This window comes from Megascapheus bottae, chromosome 1 (assembly GCF_031878675.1).
Source record: "Megascapheus bottae isolate mThoBot1 chromosome 1, mThoBot2.hap1, whole genome shotgun sequence".
Classification (NCBI taxonomy): domain Eukaryota; kingdom Metazoa; phylum Chordata; class Mammalia; order Rodentia; family Geomyidae; genus Megascapheus; species Megascapheus bottae.
Genome location: NC_143509.1, coordinates 88,835,610 through 88,860,154, shown reverse-complemented (window position 1 = coordinate 88,860,154; position 24,545 = coordinate 88,835,610). Strand labels below are relative to the sequence as shown.

The window sequence follows — 24,545 nt, the reverse complement described above, 5'->3', positions numbered from 1 at the left end:
ATGTATACAGGGGTTACACTTACATTTGACAGATACTAGGTGCATTACTTCTCACACATTGATGCCCCTTCTCATGATTTTGTCCCCATTTTCCTCCTCCCACCCCTCCCAATCATTTTGTTTTCCTCCCTTCCCTTCCCTACTTCAAATAAACAAATAAATGTATATATGATATACCAGCTAACAAAGTCAGATACAGTAACAATATGAGATTAACCAAAGGGCAACAGAGAAATAACAGTACATTAAGAACAACAATCACACAAGATAAAGCCCTTGTTTCCATATCCTAGAGATCCTTTCATTTTAGTCTCATCCTATATGACCTTATGTACCTACGTGTTATGTTATTGTAATGCTCTGTTAGGAGAGTCCTAGATGTGTACTAATTATTACAAATGAGGGAAAGCATTGAGCCTATGTTCCTTTGGGTCTGGCTTACTTCACTTAATATGATTTTTTTTCCAAGTCTTTCCATTTCCTTACAAGTGGGATGATGTCATTCTTTCTGATGGCACATAAAATTCCATTTGTGTATAAATACCACATCTTCTTGATCCAACACAATCACAAAAGATTAAACCTCTTGTTTCAATATCCTAGAGTTCATTAATTTAGTCTCATCCTATATGATCTTATGTACCTAGGTTTTGAGCTATTGTAATCCTCTGTTAGGAAAGTCCTAAATGTGTATTAATTATTACAAATGAGGGAAACCATTGAGCCTATGCACTTTGGATCTGGCTTACTTCACTTAATATGATTTTTTCCAAGTCTTTCCAGTTCCTTACAAATGGGGCAATGTCATTCTTTCTGATGGCAGCGTAGAATTCCATTGTGTATAAGTACCATTGTGTACCTTCTTGATCCAATCATCTACTGAGGGGAATCTGGGTTGGTTCTGTATCTTTGATATGGTAAATAATGCTGCAATGAACATCGTTGTGCTAGTATGTGCTTTAGTATGTCCTTCTTTCTGGACGTTTGGGTAATTGCCACAGAGTAGAATTGCTGGGTTATTAGGGAGCTCTATGTGTAGTCTTTGGAGGAATGGTCATACTGCTTTCCATAGTGGTAGAATGAGCTTACACTCCCACCAACAGTGTAGTCCAGCTAAGAACTTTATATTTCGATTTTCTGCTGTGAATCTAAAATACTCTAAAAAATGTCTATTAAAATTTTAAAAAATCTATTAAAAGGAAAACTCTAGAAGATATCACACCTTTAAGTATATTTATTATATATATATTTCTTGCTATATTTGACTATTATTTTCCCTTGTTTCTTTTCTTTCCTTTTTTTGAGACAGAAACTTTCTATATAACCCATTTTGACCTTAAACTCAAGATAAATGTCTTAAACTCTCAAGTGTTAGAATTTTAAGTGTGAACCATCAAACCTGGCTAAATTATTTTATTTCTTGATTATAGTTAGAAATCATATTATTTGGGGCTGGGAGTTTGGCCTAGTGGTAGAGTGCTTGCCTAGCATGCACAAAGACCCGGGTTCGATTCCTCGGTACCACATACATTGAAAAAAGCTGGAAGTGGTGCTGAGGCTCAAGTGGTAGAGTACTAAGCCTTGAGAAAGTCCAAGGACAGTGCTCAGGCCCTGAACCCAAGCCCAGGACTGGCAAAAAAAAAAAAAGAAAGAAATCATATTATTTTAGCAGTGGCATACCCAGAAGGAGGAAAAGAAGGAAAATTAATTACTTGGCCTTTGAAATCAGACAGATTGCATTAGTAAGTTTGGGGCTATGTGATACCTCTGAACCTCAGTTTCCAAATTTGTAAAATTGGTATTCTAATAGTCCTTATTTCATTGCATTGTTCTGGAAGAAAATAAGTGAGGAAATATGAGGTTGCTTATGATTATTTCATACTTATTTTACACTAAAGAAATATTAACCCAGAGGACAGTTATTGATCTAATCTCTTGAAATTTAGTAACCAGGCCTGGAGTTTGGCCTAGTGATAGAGTGCTTGCCTAGCATGCACAAAGACCTGGGTTCAATTCCTTGCTAACACATATATAGGAAAAAAGCTGGAAGTGGTACTGTGGCTCAAGTGGTAGAGCTCTAGCCTTGAGAAAAGTCCAAGGACATGCTCAGGCCCTGAGTTCAAGCCCCACAGCTGGCAAAATAAAAAGAAATTTACCTTGGTTATCTCATATTGTTACAGTATTTCTCCTTGTTATCTGACATATTGGATATATGCGTATTTGGTTATTTGAAATCGGATAGAGAAAGGGGGAAAACAAGATGAGGGGTAGGGCTGGGGGGAGGGAAATGGGGACCAAGACATGAGAAAGGTTATCAATGTTTGTGAAATAATGTACCCTCTATCTGGTGAATGTAATGTAACCCTTCTATTAATTACAATAAAAATATATGAAAAAAAAGAAATTTAGTAACCATAGTTCTTCTTCCCTTTAAGACAGTATACTTCCTTTCGCAGACACTTTGGGTCTCATAGCTCCAAACCTATCTGAACTGCAAGTGGAACACTGGACACAGTCCTGAGGTGATCAACCCATTGCACTGTACAGGGCCAAGCCAATTTTCTTCAGAATGGGCAATCTAACCCAACTCAGTGGAAGGAGATGGAACCAGACATTTTCTGAGACTTACAGGACAGAAGCAGACACTCTTTCCTGCTGGATGCAGATATGTAAAGTGAAAAAGTGTTATGGTCATAACAAGAAGAAAAACTGCCTAAGAAGAATGCTCGGAAGATGAGAGGGGAACTTGAGAAATTGAGTCTCAAAGACATTCCCCAGTAAATGTGACTGTCAGTCAAATGACTGATTAAACATTTGTTTCTATATATAGCAATACATAATCAGAAAAAGTCATTTTAAGCGCAATTAAAATAAAAATGATGGTATTTTTACTGGCACCAGAAATATGAAATGATTAAGAATAAACTTGAGCCAGGCACTAGTGGCTCATACCTGTAATCCTAAACTATACAGGAGGCTGAGATTTGAGGATAGAGTTTCAAAGCCAGCCCAGGCATGAAAATCCATAAGACTTTTATCTCCAATTAACCTCCAGAAAACTGGAAGTGGTTCTTTGGCTCAAATGGCAGAACTCTAGCCTTGAGCTGAAGAGCTCAGGGACAGCACCCAGGTTCAGAGTTCAAGTCCTACAACTGAAAATAAAATAAAATAAATGACCAAAATTAATAAACCTGTAACATATTAAAGCATATACCATTATTGTTTAAAACAATTTTAAACACCTAAGTAAACAGAGATATATAATTCTTCCAGATTAGAAAACTAGCTGTTAACTAAAATGTCATTTCTTTTCAAATTATTCTGTAGACTCAAGACTCCTTGTAAAAAAAATCCAAGCAAGCTATTTTGTAGAAGTGACAAGCTGGTTCCAAAATGTGTAGGAAAGTGCAAAAATTTTAAATAAACAAACAACTAAGAATAAAACAAAACAAAGAAAGGGAGAGGACATTGTGTGTATGTGTATTTTCCTTGAAAATCATTTCTAGAAGTTGGAGTAATATAAAAAAAGAAATACATTGGTGTTGAGAGTTTGGCCTAGTGGTAGAGGTCTTGCCTAGCATGCACAGAGACAAGGGTTCGATTCCTTGGTACCACATACATTGAAAAAGCCAGAAGTGATACTATGGCTCAAGTGGTAGAGGGATAGCCTTGAGAAAGTCCAAGCACAGTGCTCAGGCTTTGAGTTCAAGCGCTAGGACTGGCAAAGAAAGAAAGAAAAAAAGAAAGAAAGAGAGAGAGAGAGAGGGCGGGGGGGAAGGAAGGAAGGAAAAAAGGAAGAAAGGAAGAGAAAGAACACATCTGTGAAAAAAAGTGATTAAAATAAATTTTGTGTCTCAAAAACTTTTAGATTACAAATATTTCAAATGCAAGGCTAAGGTAATGGCTCAAGTAGCAAAGTAGCAGAGTGTCTGACTAGCAAGTACTAAGCCCACACACAGTACAATACCACACACATACACATAGAAAGCAAATTCAAAGATTTCATGAGTTTGGGAAATACTTAGTGAGTCTACTCTTTGGAGATCAAATGAGGCCAAAATGAGATGAAATGGGATTCTTGCTGATACCATATCCTGTATAGAGAACAGGGAGAAAAGCCTGATTTAAGAAACAAATTAAAACAGGATGAGACTAAATGAAATGAACTCTAGGATATGAAAACAGCAGATTTATCTTTGTGACTGTTGTTCTTAATGCACTACGTGAAATTATTTTGTTTCCCTGATTTTGTTATGTTACCTGGTATATTGTATATATGTTTATTTCTTTATTTGAAATAGGGAAGGGAAGGGGGAAACAAAATGGTTGGGAGGGGGTAAGGGAGGGAAAGGGAGAAAACAACATGAGAAGGGATATCAAGGTTCGAGAAGTAATGTACCTGATGAATGTAACTGTAAACCCTCCTTACATTATCCCAACAATAGAAGACAATAAAAAAGAAACAAATTAATAAATAGTACTGAAAACAAATTATAAAAACATAGGTAAACAGGAAATGGAAAGACTTAGAAAAAATCAAATTAAGTGAAGTAAGCCAGACTCAAAGGAACATAGGCTCAATGGTTTCCCTTATTTGTCATAATCAGTAGAAACCTTGAGCTCTCCTGGCAGAGATTTGCAATGGAGCAAAACCTAGATACATAAGGCCATACAGTATGATGCTAAATGAAAGGACCTCTAGGATATAGAAACAAAAGCCATATAATGAGTGATTGTTGTCCTTAATGTACTATGTTATCTCTCATCTATTTTGCTGTCCCTTGGCTATCTGATATATTGTATATATACATATTTGGTTATTTGAAATCAGATAGAGAAGGGAGGAAAACAAGATGAGGATCGGGGGTGGGGAGAGGGAAATGAGGACCAAGACATGAGAAAGGGTATCAATGTTTGTGAAGTAATGCACCTTCTATCTGGTGAATATAATGTAACCCTTCTATTAATTACAATAAAAATATATGAAAAAATAAGTAAACAATAGTGGAAATTACTTAGTGGTAAATTTAGAAATAAGTTAATGGAAAAATACCCTATTATTTGAAGATATTTTGGAAGTATATAGGTTACTTTTTTTTTTGCCAGTTCTGGAGCTTGAACTCAGGGCCTGGGCACTGTCCCTGGGCTTTCTCAAGGCTAGAGCTCTACCACTTGAGCCACAGCACCACTTCTGCCTTTTTCTATGTATGTGGTACCGAGGAATCAAACCCGGTCTTTGTGCATGCTAGGCAAGCACTCTACTACTAGGCCAAACTCCTGGCAGTAGAGTGTATTTTCTAGAGCTTCTAAAACTTGATGCTAAGTTACTATGTGCTCTCTTAAGAACAACAGTCTAGGGCTAGGAGTATAGCCTAGTGGTAAAGTGGTTGTCTAACATGCACGATGCCCTGGGTTTGATTTCTTGGTACCACACACATAGAAAAAAGCTGGAAGTGGTGCTCAGACACAAGTGGTAGAGCTCTAGCCTTGAGAAAGTCCAAGGACACTCGACTGAGAATCTGCTGTTATAATCTCTAACGGTGTACCTGACCATTCAATGTTGCTAGTTAACTCTTTTTTTTTTTTTTTTTTTTTTTTTTGGTCATGGGGCTTGAACTCTGGGCCTGGGCTCTGTCCCTGAGCTTTTCACCTCAAGGATAGAGCTCTAGCAAGTTGAGGCAGAGCATCACTTCTGGTTTTCTGGTGGTTAATTGGAGATGAGAGTCTCATGGACTTTTTTTTTTTTGGCCAGTCCTAGGGCTGGAACTCAGGGTATAGGCACCATCCTTGGGCTTTCTCAACGTTAGTACTCTACCAGTTGAGCCACGGTACCACTTCTGGCTTTTTCTGTATGTGGTACTGAGGGTACCAGGGTCTTCATGCATGCTAGGCAAACACTCTACCACTAGGCAAAACTCCCTGTCCCTTCACGGACTTTTGTGCCAGGGCTGGCTTTGAACCATGATCCTCAGTTCTCAGCCTCTAAAGAGCTAGGATTACAGGAGTTGACCACCAGCTAGGGGCTGCTACTTAACTCTGAACAGATAAAATCACTATCTAGGTGTTAGTATTTTTAAAAGGAGGTTATTAGCAAGAACTTTTTTTTTTTTTGCCAGTCCTGGGCTTGAGCTCAGGCCTGAGCACTGTCCTTGGACTTTCTCAAGGCTAGAGCTCTACCACTTGAGCCTCAGCATCACTTTTGGCTTTTTTCTATGTATGTGGTACCAAGGAATTGAACCCAGGCCTTCGTGCATGCCAGGCAAACACTCTACCACTAGGCCAAACTCCCGGCCCATTAGCAAGAACTCTTAAGGTTTTTACCAGAACCATACTAAAGTATTGTGTTTTGGTACAATGCATTAGGGGCTCTAGAATGGTCTTCCCTTTTACAATGGAAAAATTATTTTAAAAAAGAAAAGGCATTAGCATATCTTTACCACTCCTTTTGTATCTTTCTGCAGTCCACAAAAATATAGCTCTTAGTATAACACATACATGAAATCTGTCATCATTTCTCTCTACTCATTTCCAGCACAGTAATACTGTGCTGTGATAGGTAAACAACAACAAAAACATATGTCCACAATCTCATCAGAAATAACGAGTTCAAGTCTACCAACTGTCCTTTCTCTGATTATACTTGTAAAGCATCCTTTCATATTTTAATAAATCTAATTTCTTGCTTATTAGAAGAGCTATTTGACTCATAATGATCTTAACCTGGCCAAAAAAATACTACTTATCTACCCCTTGTTTGTGTGTAAAACCAAAACTAAAAATAACAATATTTCAGAGTCTTATAAAATACTTTGTCTTGTAACTCTGAAAGAATGATGTAAGGGTACTTTATTCTATTCCCAAAAGAAAGATCTTTTTATATATGGCTCCATTATTTTAGAGTATGAGGAAGAAGGTGTCTCTCCTTTGAAGATCATATTTCTGAGCTCATGATCTCATGAGGTTTTCTTTTTTTCTTTTGTTATTCTAGATTGTAGGGACTTTGTAAAGAAGTGCAAAAAAAAAAAAAAAGCTAAACCAGACATACAGCTAAAACTGAAACAGAACTAAGGCACAGGTTCAATGGTTCAAATATCTGCTCATCTTTACCCATGTGTATGAGGCCATTCTAAGGTAGAAGCTTCATATAATTAAAGAAAATTGTAGTTGTAGTAGCTATGTTATACAATTATCTTAGCATAGGTTTAAAAAAATTAGACCATGAAATCCTTAAGACCAGCAAGATTATATCTCAGAATCTGAACTCCTTCATACAAATCTTTCAAATTCGCAGAATCAAGATTTGACCTGTCTATTCCTTTTAGTTTTAAATATGAGAAATGATCACAACTTACCCACTTCTAAGTTGTCCCTTGACTAGGTTATCCTAACTCCTTTGAACTGAGCCTCTTTCTTATTTCTAGAACCATCTAGAGCAATGCTAAATACATAAGTAAACCAACAAAAAAAGTAACTGTAATAATCAGAGTCAACTTTTCTTTTAATAATTCTTATCTTTTGTCTCTCTAATAAAGGTCACATGTATTTCCTTAAGTTTTCCTTAAAATCCTGACTATATTTCACAGACATTAAATCCACTCCATCTCCAGTCTTTACAGAAATAAAACTCCCCAGACTCTGAGAAAGGTATGAATTTTATCAACCTCAAATGATCTTTCACTGTGTAATACACAAACTAGAAATAGGTAAAGTTAATTATTTATATTCAAAGTCTCAAACAGGTTTGCTGTTTTCTGTTAAAATCTCTCCAACTCAGACATTCTAAAATAGTGTGAAATGTTTAATCTTTTATAGTCACCATATCTTATCTACCACATGTCTTTAACTTACAGTCTATCGTAGATGGAAGTAATGGGGACAAAAAAATGACAATCTGTAGAGAAATATAGAGAATAAAAATGATATCAATAGTGATTACTATACACTGTACTGGTAAATGGGATTCAGCCAATGGTTTAGTGTATGTGAAATTCAGAAGAAAAATTATTTCATTTAAAGGGAATAAAAGTTGACAGCTTTGAGTGGTATCTCATATTTAAGTAACACAAAGCAGCTGCTGGCTGGCTACAGCAGTTTTTTCATTTGACACTTTGAAATACTTGGCTTACAATGAAGTAGTGTGTGGCCAACAAAAAGGAAAACAGTTAAAAATCAGGGGAGCAATGAAATTAGATGAGAGTAAGCTATTTTGAGTCCAAGTATTTTATTTTATAATCCAATACCACAAAAATAACAAACCACAAAGCTATATTGTATGAAACTGCTTTTTACTACATTCTACATGATTCTATAGGTGATTTTCCTTCTCTCCAGAAAAATATGTAAGTTCTACATTCAAGCTAAAGAACCTACTGCATAAAAAAAATAATAATCTATTTGTTGGAATTAACATAGTTTTTTTCTAGGCATCTATCATTCTCTTAATATAAAATTAATCTTAAGCCAGGTTCCTTGCTACTCAGGAGGCTGAAATCTGAGGATCACAGTTTGAAGCCAGCCCAGACAGGAAACTGCATGAGACTCTCATTTCCAATTAATCACAGAAAAAGCCAAAAGCGGGACTGTGGCTCAAGTGGTAGATTACTAGTGTTGAGCTAAAGGGAGCCCAGGGGAGCACCCAGACCCAGAGTTCAAGCTCCAGGCCTGACAAAAGAACAAAATAAAGATTAATATTTCTACAGTTACCTTACTGTTAATAGCTCTGTTAGATGTCACAAAATGACACCCTCTTTGATGAAAGAAAATTGGAAAGTCTTCTAGAGGCTGCTTTAAAAGCAAAGTTTTCTTATGTATTTGTGGCTATGCAATGGCTAGTCTTTATTGGAAAGAAGAAACTTTACATCATATCCTGAATACATTCACAAGGGTCTTGACTGGCCAATTGGGGGGACACCAGTTGTAATGAATTCCACAACTTGGACAGAGCCAAGTTTCACCTTTGTGCAACCTAAACCATAAGACAGCCCAGTTGATTACTTAACAGATGCAACACACTATCAGCTTGTCAGTGATCGATGGATGTTCCTTGGTGCCTGAGCAGCTTTCAGGGCCACTATATTGTAAGGGCTCAATCCCTTCTGTGTGGCGATCATGGCCTTCTTTTCTGTCCCAGGAAACTGCTCCTCATCAGTAGAAATACCACCTCTAGACACCTTGGAGCTAATCGTGATTGCCCCACTGGGCCTCCGAGCTCTCAAGGTCCGGGCCACTCATATCCCAACTCCCAGAAGAGACCTTGAAGCCCTAGTGCCCAGGATAAACATTTGTTCTGGGAACATACTAGTGAGATGCAACAATTTATTTTATTCCTCTCTCCTCCCTGGTACAAAAGTTTTTTTTTTCCATAGTTCTTTTTTTTTTTTTTAAGATCCAGTATGCCAGAAAGATACACAATTGCCTTTGATTCCTGTCCCTGAGATTCCATCAAACCAGTACAGATGAATTTGTATCACAGGAAGGATAAGCAATGTTACCACACTTATCAAAATTTGTCACAAGCTGTTTTATGATTTTTAGTTCATTCGAATGAAAGGCTCATTTACAAACTACTATCTGTTCTTTGGGCCTACTGAATTTGTTATGAAATAAGACATAAATCCCACTGCACTATTAACTAGTCACCTTCCATGCACATTAATAAATGTATATGACCTTATTCTTTTCTTGATTAGTCGGTCTGTTGTCAATTCACTTTAGTGGCTAGGGAAATTTCCCTCCCTCTTACAGCTCCATTTAAAAAAATTTTGTTCACTTCCATTAGGGTGTTCTAACAATGAATCTGATCTCACTCTCTAATCCTTTGTCTTCTTGATCTGTGCCCAACATTTCAAATTCTGTACTTCCTTTCTCTTTTGCACAATTTATCTCTGTCCTGGAAAGCATCTTCTTAATTCTGTATCCATTAAGAATTCTCTGATTCAAAGCTGGGTAGAGAACAAAATTTACGTAACAAAAATCATCTAAAAGTGACTATGAAAACAAACTCAGAATGAGGTATATTTTGAATGGCAACAGACCCAGTTCATTTAACAAATTGAATAGTTGTGGGAGAAACAATATATATATATATAAAGTCTTTTTTTAAAAAATATTTTATTGTCGGGCTGTGAGTTTGGCCTAGTGGTAAAAGTGTTTGCCTAGCATGCACGAAGACCTGGGTTCAATTCCTCAGTATCACATACATAGAAGAAGCTAGAAGTGGTGCTGAGGCTCAAGTGGTAGAGCTCTAGCATTGAGAAAGTCCAAGGACAGGGCTCAGGCCCTGAGCGCAAGCCCAGGACTGGCAAAAATAAATAAATAAATAAATAAACATAAAAATAAATAAATAATTTATTGTTATTTAAGGTAATGTACAGAAAGGTTATAGTTACAAAAGTCAGATAAAGCATAAATGTTGTTTTGGACAGTGTCACATCTTCCCTTATTCTCTCCCAGGGATATTAGATCTTTTAAACAGGCATATAATATTCAAATGTAATGTACAGATGTTGAATTTCCATTCAATCAGCTATGTAAAGGATTTGTTTAGGCAATTAGGGGTTTTATTTATTTTTTTGAGGGCATCCTGAAGATTGAACTCAGGGTCTATCACATGTTAGGCAAGTGCTCTATTACTGGAGCAATGAATCCAGGCCTTTTAAAAATATTTTATTTATTTATTTATTTATTTAGCCCAAGACCAGGACTCTAACTAATCTAATGCTTTTGCTCATTGCGGGTGCCCTAACACCTGAGCCACCACTCCAACCCTTAAAAATGTTTGAACATTTGGAGTTTGGCCTAGTGGTAGAGTGCTTGCGTAGCATGCACAAAGACCCAGGTTCAATTCCTTGGTACCACATACACAGAAAAATGCTGTAAGTATTGCTGTGGACCAAGTAGTAGAGTGCTGGCCTTGAGGAAAAGTCCAATGACAGGGATCAGGCCCTGAGTTCATGCCCCAGGACTGGCAAAAAAAAAAAAAAAAAAAGAAGTTTGTAAATTTGTTTTGAGATGGGTTCTCTCTTTCTTTGCCCACTTAACCTTGAACTCATGAATTGCCACATTAGATTCCTGAGTGGATGAGATGATAGATGTGTATCACCACTAGTCAAATATAACAGTACACTATTTTACAATCTTGCATGTATGTTAAAACTTTAACGTAAATCCTGCTAGGGATCTATAGTTGCTATTGTACACTGCTTGTTAACCCAACTAATCCAGAGGCAAGAGTTATTTCTCAAGATTATCCTATCAAAACCGGGCACCATTAGCTCACATCTGTCATCTTAGCTACTCGGGAGTCTGAGACCTGAGGATCATGATTCAAAGCAAGCCTGGCATGAAAGTCCGTGAGACTCTTATCTCCAATTAACCACCAGAAAACCAGAAGTGGCACCTTGGCTCAAAGTGGTAGAGAGCTAGCCTTGAGCTGAACAACTTAGGGACAACACCCAGGCCCCAGAGTTCAAGTCCCATGACCAACAGAAAAAAAAAAAAAAAGATTACCTTATCGAAGAAAGAGGTAACACTGTTTAAAAAGATATGCACCCATGACTTAACTTCTGTAACTGCAACCCCTCTGTATACAGTCTTTACAATAAGAAAAAAAAGGAATTTAAAAAAAGATTATCCTATGACAAAGCCGTCCCATTTATGATAATCCCAATTCCTCTAATAGCCAGTGTAAATAATCATTATTCCTTGCCTTAAATATTTTAAAATATTTTAGCTTCCATTGTTCTGAAAATACTGCTGGTAGAGTGGGAGCATGTCCTAGGACTTAATCCTTTTTTTGTTCTGCTTAGAATCTGTAATGGTTCAAGAAATCTTTTTGTATCAGACTTTTTCTTTGGTCTCAAAAGTTGGGTTTACCAAGAACAATGAATGAGTAAACGAAGGATAGTTTTATTCCTAGTTTCTATCATTTTAGAAATGGTTAGAAAGAATCTGAACCTTAATTCTCTACACAAAGGGGAGACACCATATTTTACATTCATTCGGTTAATTTGGTAAACTGTGAAAATGAAACAAATTGGAGTAATTCATGCAGCAAAAAAAAAAGAAAGAAAGAAAGAGAAAAGAAAAGAAGCCAGGCATGGTGGTTCACGCCTGTAATCCTAACTACTCTGGAGATGGTGACCTGAGAATCAAGGTTCAAAGCCAGCGCAAGCACAAAAGGACCTGAGACTCTTATCTCAAATTAACCTCTAGAAAATGGAAAGTGGGGCTTGGATGAAGACCTCAGGGACAGTGCCCAGGCCCAGGGTAGGGTGGTAGCCTTGAGCTGTAGAGCTGAAGAGCTCAGGAACAGGGCCCAGGCTGTGTTCAAGTCACATGACTCATAAAAAAAAATAGTTGGGTTTAACAGCATTAAAACTATGTGTTAAAATTTTGGGCTTTCATTTTTGTACTTTTTATTATCTTCAAGTCGTTATACAAAGGAATTGTCATTTATAAATATATCTTGATCACCATCAGCCCTTTCAAAATTTTCACCCTTTCTCTCCTCTTCCCTCCCCTTACCACTCCTTCTTCCATTCTTAATTTTGTAGGATATTCTGTGTGTGTGTGTGTGTGTGTGTGTGTGTGTAATTGTCTATTGTATTTTTATTTTATTTTTTATTGTTGGGATCATGTATAGAGGGATTACAGTTACATTAGCCAGGTAGTAGGTGCATTATTTCTCACACATTGTAATTGTATTTTTTACTGCATTATCTTCCTCTTCTCTTCATTTCTCTACCCTATCCCTGTCCAGTACCCACTTCCTGGTGTTTTGTTCTTAAACCCCGCCTTTTCCCTTTTTTGTCTGTCTGTTGTGGGACTTGAATTCAAGACCTGGATATTGTCCCTGAGCCTCTCTGTGCTCAAGGGTAGTGCTTTACCACTTGAACTATAGGTACACTTCCAGTTCTTGAGTGGTTAATTGGAGATCAGAGTCTTACAATGACTTTTCTACCTGGGCCAGCTTCAAATAGCAATCCTCAGATTTCATTCTCCTGAAGAACTAGAAGTACAGGCATGAGTCACCAGTGCCTGGTAAATATCTTACCTTTATGTTGGTCTAAAACTTTCAGCAGCATTTCACTATCTATAACCTTTACTTTGGTATTTAATGCCTCATAAATTAATATCAATCTGTCTTTTCATAGTTGTCTGTCAATTTCTTAACCAAATGCTCTGGTCTTTCTGCTGTCTTGGTTAATACAAATTCCTTTGCTATACACTGAACTCTCATTCTTAAAATCATACCTTATTCTTGGCCAATCCAAGTAATTTCATAAATAGAGAAGCACTAATCTGAAGGTAAGAAACTTAGTTGTAGTGCTTTATAATAACTCCTTATTATGTGACATGGAGCAAGTATGTCAACTTAACCTTCTAGAACTCAATTTCCTTATCTGGTTCATAAAGAAAGAATATAAGAGTTTGAGTTTGTTTTCAATCAATGTTTTTGTTTCTTTGCTATCTAAGAAAATTTTTATTCATTCATTCACTCATAGTTATTTTTAATTACTTTTTTTACCATATATTAAATTGTCCAAAATGATGGGTTTCATTACAATATTTCCGCCCAGACATGTAAGGATTTTTTAAGCATATTAATCCCTTGTGATTCTCCCCTTCTTCTAACCACTCTATCTTTCAATTTTCATATGGGTTCATTACTTTTTTATATATACAGCAAACTTTGATTATATCTACTCTCCCAACTTCTTTTTCCTTTCCTATCTCCTGCTGGCTTACCACTTTAACAGTCCTTCTTTTACACTTATGTCCTTTTTGGGGGTAGGAGTGGGTCTGTTTCTTCATATGAAAGAAAACCTTTACCTATTATCTTTCTCATGCATTTCTCTTTATGTGGCTTATTTCACTTCACATGATGATCTATAGTTCCATCTATTTTGCCCAAAACAGCATAATTTTGTTCTTCTTTATGGTTAAAGAATACTTCATTGTCTAAAGATGTCACATTTTTATCCAGTCATCTGTTAATAAGCAACTAGGTTGATTGTATGACTTAGCTATTATGAACAATACTGAGATACACATGGTTGTGCAGTTATCCCTATTTTTTACCTATTATATACACCAAGGGTGGTATAAAACAGAAACATAGATGTTTTATTTATAATCTTTTGTGGAACTTCTATACTAATTTCCATGTTGGCTAGATTCAATTATATTTCCATTGACAATAAATAAGGGCCCTTTCTCCCCATGCTTACCCATGCAAAAAAAGTTCTAGAGTGCTTATTAGTAATAAACATCTATTCTATGAAACTAACCTTAAATCCCATTACCTCATCCCTAAACAGCTGGGCAAGTGTATTGAATGTTTATGCCATTCATTTGATATGCTACTTTTATTCTCACTTACTAAGTATAGTAATCTCCTTAAAAGCTAGGATTTATGCCTATATGTATCCTTGACAGATAAAATTCTCAAACTTTGAAGAGTACAACTTAATGTACTTGCTGAAAAGAATGATAATCCCCAAGCTTCCCATCCATGAGCCCTCCAATTACAATTTAGTCAATTGTAATCTACATTCTACTAAGTACTCTCCTTCCTGTTCCATAATTCTGATTCAGGTGATCTAGAGATCACACCTTAAACAAATACTACTTTACAAGTGTAATTCACAATTTCAAAAAGCAGTGTTTTAAGACTTTTTTTGGAGGGGGCCTGATGTGGGGCTTAGACTCTGAGCCTGGGCGTTGTCCCTGATCTCTACAGCTCAAGGCTACTGCTTTAGCACTTGAGCTACTGTACTACTTCTGGTTTTCTAGTGGTTAATTGGAAATAAGAATCTCATGGTCTTTAGTGTCCAGGCTGGCTTTCAACCATAATCCTCAGATCTCAGACTCCTGAGTAGCTAGGATTACAGGTATGAGCCACCATGCCCAGCTAAAACAATGTTTTTGTTTTTGTTTTTGTTTTTTCATTCTGAGGGATAGGTACACTAACACTGACAAAGATCTAAAATAGAAAATGAGTCATAAGATATGGGTAACTATAAAAACAGCCTGTCCATATAACCAAAACTAATATTCAGGAGGAAAAGGGTTCTGCTTGATAGGCCAACTACAAATATCAAAGGTTGGGACTAAAGCTATAACAATGTTGAAGGGAAGACAAAATGTGAGAAGTAGAGGGTATTTTACAAGGAGCTATGATTAGCAAAGTTCAGAAAAATTGTTTAGAACCCTGTTCAGTAAAGTAGGGAAAAAAAACAATCAATACCTTGAAATTCTCCTTCTGCTTTCATTCTCTACTCCAAAGACAGAAATCCTAAGCAAGAAAGAACAAAACTAATATCACTCATTTGTAATAATTAGTATATGCCTAAGATATGCCTAGGACATGCCTAGGATAGTCCTAGAAGAGGATCACAATGGCTTAATAGCTATGTAAATATGACCATATAAGATGATGCTAAGTGAAATGAACTCCAGGATATAGAAACAAGAGGTTTTTCTTACCTGTTACTGTGTTTAATGTGCTGTGTGAATTACTTTTTCCCATCATTTTTTCCTTTGGTTTAATCCCCTGTTATCACTGTATTTCCTTTTCTTTTTATTGTTGGGGTAATGTATAGAGGGGTTATAGTTAAATTTGTCAGGTAGTAGGTGCATTACTTCTCACACATTGATACCCCTTCTCATGTTTTTGTCCCCATTTCTCTCCCCCCACTCCCTCTCAATCATCTTGTTTCTCCCTTCCCTTTCCTATTTCAAATAAACAAATAAGCATACGTACAACATACCAGGTAACAAACTCAGATACAATAACATTATGAGATTAACCAAAGGGCAAAAAAAGAGAAGAGAAATAATACAGTACGCTAAGAACAATCACACAAGATAAAGCTCTTGTTTCCATATCCTAGAAATCCTTTCATTTAGTTGTCACTGTATTTTCTTTTGGTACCCTGTGTCTTGTGTATACGTTTATCTGAAAGGGAAGGAGAACAACAAAATGGTAAAATAAAGGACAAAGGGCAAACCAATGTAACAGATACTCACAAGACTTGCTTGACTAAGAGGCTGTGCAAGGATGGTTCATGCCTGTAATCCTAGCTACTCAAGAGGCTGAGATCTGAGGATCATGGCTCAAAGCCAGCCTGGGCACTAAACTCCATGAGACTCTTATCTCCAATAAACCACCAGAAAACCAGAAGTGTCACTGTGTCTCAGGGGGTAGAGCAGTAGCCTTGAATTGAAGAGCTCAGAGACAGCGCCCAGGCCCAGAGTTCAAGTCCTGTGACCACCACCACCAACAACAACAACAACAAAAGAGGCTATGCAACAGGCAGAATCAGGGTACTCCAAAGATGTGCCTGCCTACATTAGTCTGATTTTCATTTCTGAAACAAAATACCAGAGTCTGCATAATATTTAAAGAAAAAACAATAACCCTAAGCCTGACAGTAGTGACTAATGACTATAATCCTAGCTGCTCAGGAGGCTGATATCTGAGGATTGTGATTCAAAGCCAGCCCAGACAACTAAGTGTGTGAGACTCTAATCTCCAATTAACTGCTAAAAAGCCAGAAGTAGACATGTGGCTCAAATGGTAAGGCATTAAGCCTTGAGAAAAAGAGCTCAGGGACAGCTTCCAATCCCTGAGTTCTAGCCCTACAGCCCACAAAAAAAAAAAAAATTCTTTCACTTACAAAGTTCTAGATGTCACATCTTGAGATAGTCTGCTTGCTGGCAGAGTTCTGAGAGATGCAATGCATCTCTCATACCAGGAAACATGGGAGTGGTAGTATTCTGATGTCTTTCTCTTTCACAAAATTACTTGTATTCAATCATAGGGCTCCATTCTAATGACCTTATCTAATCATAATGCCTTATTTCTAAACACCAGAGTTCTCCTAAACTTCCATCCTCCTAGTTTCCTCACAAAGGGAATTAAAATTCAATACATGATCCTTTGGGGACATACTTATACACATATCCTAGTTTTAATAGCCCTAATTCATGGAATCTATGCATTTGTAATATTAACTATAAAGGAACTTTGTAGCTAGAACGAATATTTCAGACTTAAAATAGATGATCCTATGGGGAAAATGGAGGAAAGTGAAGGAAGGGGTGTCACTTATAAATGGAAATTCTTCTGTGGAAAACACCTTAATAATAACAATAAAATTATATTATAAAAATAGATCCTAGATGATGTAGGCAAGGCTAATATCATCTTAAGATAACTTCTCTGGCTGCAACAACACCAAAACTTCAAAATAAGGAGAAATCAGATGCCAAATAAGAGAAGGATATCACATATTGGTAAATTTTAAATGCAGGATTCTATTGTCAAGGACAGAGAGATTCCTCTAAGACTCTCATAATGACCTTTAGCTGACAGCTAGGAAGGAAACGGACACCTTAGGTGTACAAACTCAAGGCAGTGGACTCTGCCCCAAACCAGAGAAAACAGCTAAGTCAACCCAGATTTGGGGTAAGTAGACAATAAATTTATGTTGTTATAAGCTATTAACTTTATGACAATCTATGCTCATTTGTTGTGTCAGCAATACCAAACTAATATAATCTAAGAAATAAGAGAGGAATGTGGCAGAAGATGAGTCAAGATATATAGGGCAGGCCCATGGGTTGAAAGAAGAGTAAAAACGAGGAGGCAGCTATCAAGGAGCTTTATGGACTACTATAAGGTCTTTGTTTTTAACTATATGTGAAATGGGGCAAAACATAGGAGTTTGGGAGCAGAACTGTGATTTAATCAAATCTAAAAGAATCCTTCTGAGCTACTGTGCATTAAATTCACTTACACAGTTGCTGCAACAATTCATGCAACAGATTGGCCTACACAGTCATAATGGAGATGGGAACAGTCAGCTTTAGATTATATTAGGTCAACTACATAAAAATTAAAGGCAAGCTAGGCACTGGTGGCTCATGCCTATAATTTTAGCTACTTACGAGGCTAAGGTCTGAGGATCTTGGTTCAAAGCCAGCCGAGGGAGCAAAGTTCCTAAGACTCTTATCTCTAATAAACCACTCAGAAAAAGCCATTAGTGGTGCTATAGCTCAAGTGGTAGAGCACTAGGCTTGAGCACAAAGAAGCTCAAGGACAGAGCCCAGGCTCTGAGTTCAAGCCCTATGACTAGTCTCCTCCTCCCCCACCCACATTTTTTTTTTTAATCTAAAGGCAGGTGCTGGTGGCTCATACCTGTAATCCTGAGATCTCAGGATCTCAGAATGGCAATTCAGAGCCAGCCAGGGCAGAAAAGTGTGACTCTGATCTCCAATTAACCACCAAAAAACCAGAAGTGAAGCTGTGGTTTAAGTGGTAGAGTGCTAGTCTTGGGCAAAAGATCTCAGGAACAGTGCTCAGACCCTCAGATCAAGCCCCACAAATGACAAAAAAAAAAATCACAAGATGTGTCTTGAGTTTTTCTCCTGGATGGTTTCAAGGATGTGGAAGAAAGAGAAGTTATTGTTGATGCCAAAATCTTAAGCTTGAGCCATAGGTAAAAGAATTCTACTGAGATAACAAAGGATGAAGGAGAAGAAAGTTTAATGAAATTGGACCTCAGGGGCAGATCTGGGTTCATCTTGGGACATCTTATGTATGAAATGTTTATCTGACAGTCAAGAGGAGATACTCATCAATCCATTAGACACAGTCTGGAATTTAGAGGACTGTTTGGAGCTGTAACAATTGATGATGAAGTTTTTATTTTCTTTCCTTTTATTTTAAAGTAAGGGTTTACTATATGGCCAAGGCTGGCCTTAAATTTGTTTAGGTTTGCATCACCAGAGATTGGTTAAGGAAACCAAAGAATTTTTAAGCATTTTTAAATGCACTTACTGAATTGCCTGTCTTAAGATAATACAATTAAGACAAGCTGCTCTACATCCTTATTAAAGGACAAGTGAATTGTATTCTCTCCATCACGCTCCCCTGAGACATTTTAATGCCTCAAAATTGTGCACCTAGTTATATAATATTTATACTAAAGACATGATAAGGATTACCATTTCAGCTGTTCAGTGTCATGAGAATTTGGTGTTTACGTTGCTACAATTAAAAAATGAGAGCAAAACAAAACAATTACCAACACACTACTATTTCCTTCCTTATAGTATGTTTTAATATAGTTTAAATCTACTTTATTGTTTTTACAAATACCTCTTCTGTGAAAAGAAGCATTTGTAAGAAATTTAGTATAAAAATACTGAGAAAAATCTTTTGTTATAAGTTCTTTCCTGGAAATACAGTACTGCATTTGCTCACATATATATACTTTAGAACCAAAAAAAGTAGAAATCTTTTCTATACAGTAGTGAAAACGCAGCCTGCTGCAATTAACTCCTAAAGAATTCTTACAAGCACCCTACTGCAAAGCGTTTTTGCCAACCACATCACAAACAATCATTAGTGTACTAACTTTAGTCCATGTTTTAAGCTACTCCAGGGTCAGGGGTGGGGTGGGAATGTGCTCTTTATGGCATCATCTCATTGGATCATCTGCTGACAAAGCATATTTTTTAAAGCCTAACCATAATCACTCTAATTAGGCCATCAAGTGTCAGGACTTGCTGTGGGAATTTGATTAATTCTAGCCATCTCTGTGGTGTAACTGATGCTGCTTGCATTAAAGGAGTGACTATGCCCTGGAAGCAATTTCCTTATGTTTATGGCCTTCCCTCTTCCACTTGACTGTATAGAAAAAGTCGTGGAGAAGGATTACAAAATGTCCTTACACATCTTAGAACTTCCTTTCAGCTGGAGTCAAATCACATCCAAACCTTTTACATACAATAAAACTACTGCCTTTAAATCTTTATGTGGTCCTTAATTCAAAGGATAAATTGTATCATCTAAAGTAGACTGCTCACATATGTCTAAGTAACTTGGTGGTGCTTTAACAAAATGCCTGAAACTAGGTAATTTATAAAGCAGAGAAATGTATTTCTCACAGATCTATATGCTGGGAAGTTCAAGACTGAAGCCCAAACAGGACTGGTTGTTTGGTGAGAGTAATTCTCTGTTTGGATGATAGCACTTTCTTGCTGCATTCCCTGGAATGAAGGAATGCTGTGCCCTCACACTCCCTACCTTGACCCCTTTAAAAGGATTGCTGATCCCCTTCAGGAAGATATTCTCATCATTTAACTATCTTTTAAAGACACCAACCCCAACAGGCAACACCGGATTTTTGGAGAAAAGACATCCTAACTATATCTGTGCATAGACTGAAACCAACTTATTTGTTTAACTTTTGATGCACTGTCCCGAGTGGTTTAGCATGTCCTTATGAAGAATTACTCTGAAAACAGGCATCCCATCCTTAGAAAGAGTACAGAAAAATAAGAGCAAGAAAATGCTGTTCTTAATGAAAGCTTTATGTTTTTCAGTAGGGGGTATATATTTTTTTACTTTATTTTTTTGTCAGTTATGGGGCTTGAATGCAGGACCTAGGTGCTAAACTCTTTTGCTCAAAACTAGCATTCTACCACTTTGAGCCACACATCACTACTTCTGGTTTTTTGGTGGCTCACTGGAGACAAGAGTCTCACAGACCTTCCTGCCCAGGCTGGCTTTGAACTGGGATCCTCAGATCTCAGCCTTCTGAGTAGCTAGGTTTGAGCCACAAGCACCTGGCTGGTGGAGACTTATATTTTTAAACTTAATTATCAGCATGCATTTAAAGAAATATTATTGAATAAAAGTTGCCACAATGAGAGATTTTTATGTGTCAACTTGCTAAATTAAGATACCCGATATTTTATTAAACACTTGTATAAACGTTGGAGTCATTAGCATTTATGGAAGTAACTTAGTAAGGGAGAATACACTGAAGGAGGGGACTGGGCCTCCCTCAACCCAAAGCTTTAGAAGCAAAGCCTGAGGTTTCCCAGAAAAGAAGAAATTATGACTTAAGAAAAAAAAAAAAAAAAAACCCTAGATGTTTGGGGCTCAAGAATATTAACTTCAGTCTAATGGCCTTATAGATTTTAGATGTTCCAGCTTTGAAAAATCACACAAGCCCATTGTTCAACATCAGCCAATCTCCTTTCAACTCTCCTCTCCTCCTTTCCTTTCTCCTCTCCTCCCCTCCTTTCTTCTCTCCTCCCATGACTAATACTTTTAGGAAATAGTAACAAAAGCATGTTTCTCTGCTGAAAAGCCGGACAAATTTACACAAGGGGTGTCCATTATCAAGCTTTCCTGGAGCTCCAAGTGTAGATGCCCCAGTTAAGTAATACATAACCAAATTCCAACATTCCCATTAAAGAATCTGAGAGGTTTGATCAAAATATTTTCTTCTAGAAATGGTGGCCATGCTTGGGCCATCAGGTTGTGGCAGGGAGAAATGTTGCTACGAGGAAACAAACTTAAAGTAGAAGATGACTATTTGCAGATTCCACTGCTTCATTCATCAAGAAAGATTGTAATATGAATTTTCATATTCAACATGTTATTTTTCTTGGTGGCTCTATACTGGAACTCAAGACTTGGCCTTTCTTTGCTTGCTAGGCTAGTATTCTACACTGGAGTCATAACTTCACTTTCAGATCTCAGACTCTGTTTTTTACATAATTCAATAAAAATACAATGAAGACTATAAATGCACGCTGATATTTTGGTCTCAGGGTGACATTATTAGGAGGTAGTGGAACATTTAATAGGCAGGATCTAGTAGGGGTTCCTTGGGTCATGGGGAGTGTGGCCTTGAAGGAATTTGTGACCGGCTGCTGCTTCTCTCTTATTTCCTCACCATGAAGTAAACCATTTTGCTCCACCACCTGTTCCTTGCCATTGTAATCCAATATGAGCAACATAGTGGATTCACACAAACATGAATTGGATGCTTCAAACCCATGAAGCAAAATAAACATGTTCTCCTAATTTTCTCAGGCATTCCAATATAGTAATGGAAAGCTGACTGACAAATATCCTGAAGTGCTTTTAGAATTTGAGTTTTAGAATGATTTACAATGGTCTTCCGTTGCTAAACATTCCTCATGCTACATCATTAAAAAGATCCAGTGCGTTGGCTCCTATGTGTAATTCTAACTACTCAAGAAGGCTGACACAGGAGGGTCATTATTGCAGTCAACCTGCATAGGAAAAGTTTGTGAGATTGTTATCTCCCATTAACCACAAAAAAAAAGTCAGAAGTGGGGCTGTGGCTCAAGTGGAAGAGTGCTAGCTAGCCTTGAGCAAAATAGCTCACAAATTGACTCTCAGCCCCAGGACCAGCATACACACATTTACATTACATACACACATACACATACACACACACACACACACACACACACACACACACCCCACAGTTTTGTATTCAGATTCAAACTAGACAAATTGAGAAAAAGGTGCTTAAGACAGTTCTGTGTTTAATGTGAACTTCTCTATACTCAAGGAAACTTTTTAACAAGGTTTCCTTCATGAATAATTTTTATAAATTTAAAATTAAGCAAGTGGTGCTGTGGCTTTAGGGGTAGGAGAGTAGCCTTGAGCTGAAGAGCTCAAGGACAACGCCCAGACCCAGAGTTCAAGCCCCACAACCAACAAAAAATAAAATAAAATAAAATTATAGTTAATAAAAATGAAAAAAATAAAATTAAAAAGATGACAGATTTTGTTAAAAATGGTTTTTGTTTTCTGTGATTTAATCACAGTGTATGTGTGATCACAAAGTCTTGACTCTGTGGGATTGGCTCATTTTCAAAGAAATCACTGTGTTAAAGCAAATTATAGAACATACAATATAAGCTTCATTTCTGTCTTATTCCAGACTGCTGTAACAGAATACCATAGATTAGCTTATATAAAAGAAATTTCTCACAGTTTTGGAAGCTGGGAAGTTCAACATCAAGATGCACAGCTCCCCAGTGTCTGGTGGGGGTACACTTCCTAGGTTGTAGTCTTCTATGCTCTAGCAAAGAAAAAAATGTAGTCACCTCTCTTTTGTCAACTCATAAAGTCCCACTGCCAAAACCTAATCACATCCCAAAGACCTAACACTATTGTGGTGATTTAATCTTCAAGGCTAGGGTGCGGGAAGCAAATTCACTCCAGAAAACCTTCCCAAAACATTCCTTGAAAAGGAATTCCACCTTGCTAGTTCGATTTTTTGCTTATTTTTAACTATATGAAGTACATTGATAGGGCTAAAGAAGAGCAACATAAATTTCGAAAGGCACAAAGGCAATTCCATTTGGGTGAAAAAGAAGAGAAGTATTTTGTATGTAATGTTTGGAATGTACTGACTCCATTTTGCAGTGTTCAGTTATGCAGCCTTTTAAACTTAATTTTAAAGGGTTTGGATTCTTGCCTGCGTACTGTATTTTTTTTTTAATATGGTACTGCTGTATGTCTGGACAAGCTGGGTCCTAGATTTATAAAAATTCAACAAAACAAATCATCCTAAGTTTATTCGTTTCTGGACTAATTTTGAAAATTACTTGTGACGAGGTACCTTTTTTCTATAAATGTACTAGTTTGGGAATTTATATTGATTACTGCTCAGTTTTTATATCTATGACAACTCAAAATTATCACTTTGAATAGCAATAGGTTATACACCAACATCTGTAAATAAAAAATTTAAAAAGGTTAAATATTAGTAAAACTGGGCTAAAAAAAAGGGGGGGGGGTTTCCCCAGGCCTAGTAGATAAGAAATCTGGTCAATATATAACTTCAACCATCCGTTCTTGAGTAAATTTGAATGGTAGCATTTTCTGTTTTCCTTTTTTTAAAAAAAAATATTATTCTTTTAGCCCATTTGGGGGTCTTCCACGCTTGCCAAGTCCAGGTGAGAAGTCCAGGGGAGGAGGTGGGAAGTGGAGAAGGGTTCTCCTCCGGGGAGTTCGTGCTCCGCCTCCTATCTCTAGGTGGTTAAACATTAAACTTTGTACCTGGGGGAAGGGCTGGGCAGTTCGCGGTGCCTCAGACATGACCTGTACTCCGCAGGCTCCGTTTCTTCGGCCCACTCGCCGCCCCGGAGCCTGTCCCCCGGGCAGAACCCTGCCCCGCAGGCCAGGTGAGGGGGTGAGCGCCGGCCGACCCGGAGGCGGCCCCGGCTCTGAGGAAGGACCCCGACCTCCGGGGAGGAGGTGGGGGCCCGGAGCGAAACTCTCAACCGAACTTCCACCCACCACCACGCCGGGGGCCGGTTAGGACCCCGGCGGGAACGGCGAGGACGCGGGCGAGGGCACACCGCCCCGTCCGTGCCTTTCCCACAAAGCCGGGTCTAGAACTTGCTCTCTCCACAGAAACGTGGCGGAGCCCTGCAAACGTGGCCGGCGCGACCTCCCCCCTCATCCCCGAAGGCACTGAGGCGGGTCTGGGGGGAGCACTGGCGGGGGGTCTCAGCCTCCAGCTAGCCCTGGTCGGCTGTGGGCGTGGCGACCCCGGCGCAGGGCGTGGGGGGGGCCCAGCGATTCCCTTGCAGGGTCGCGCCGCCTCCCAGCCGCGGGCACTCTAGGGGGCGTGGTCATCCTGGCGCCCCTCCCCTTGCTCCGCCCTCCCCCAGGCGCGCGAGTGGATCCCTCG

The 24,545-nt window shown here is 38.0% G+C and overlaps 1 long non-coding RNA gene across 2 annotated transcripts in view; it reads right to left on the bottom strand.

Moving 5' to 3' along the window:
• LOC150069571 (uncharacterized) overlaps positions 1–24,416 on the bottom strand; it is a 104,611-nt gene extending 80,195 nt beyond the window's left edge. For both annotated transcript variants that reach the window (XR_016538069.1, XR_016538068.1), the window contains exons 1-3: positions 23,909–24,416; positions 22,836–22,925; positions 15,251–15,298 (exon numbers count right to left, since the gene is read on the bottom strand). This is a non-coding gene — a long non-coding RNA (uncharacterized LOC150069571). The remainder of the gene's footprint in view (positions 1–15,250; positions 15,299–22,835; positions 22,926–23,908) is intronic.
• Positions 24,417–24,545: the final 129 nt, after the last annotated feature.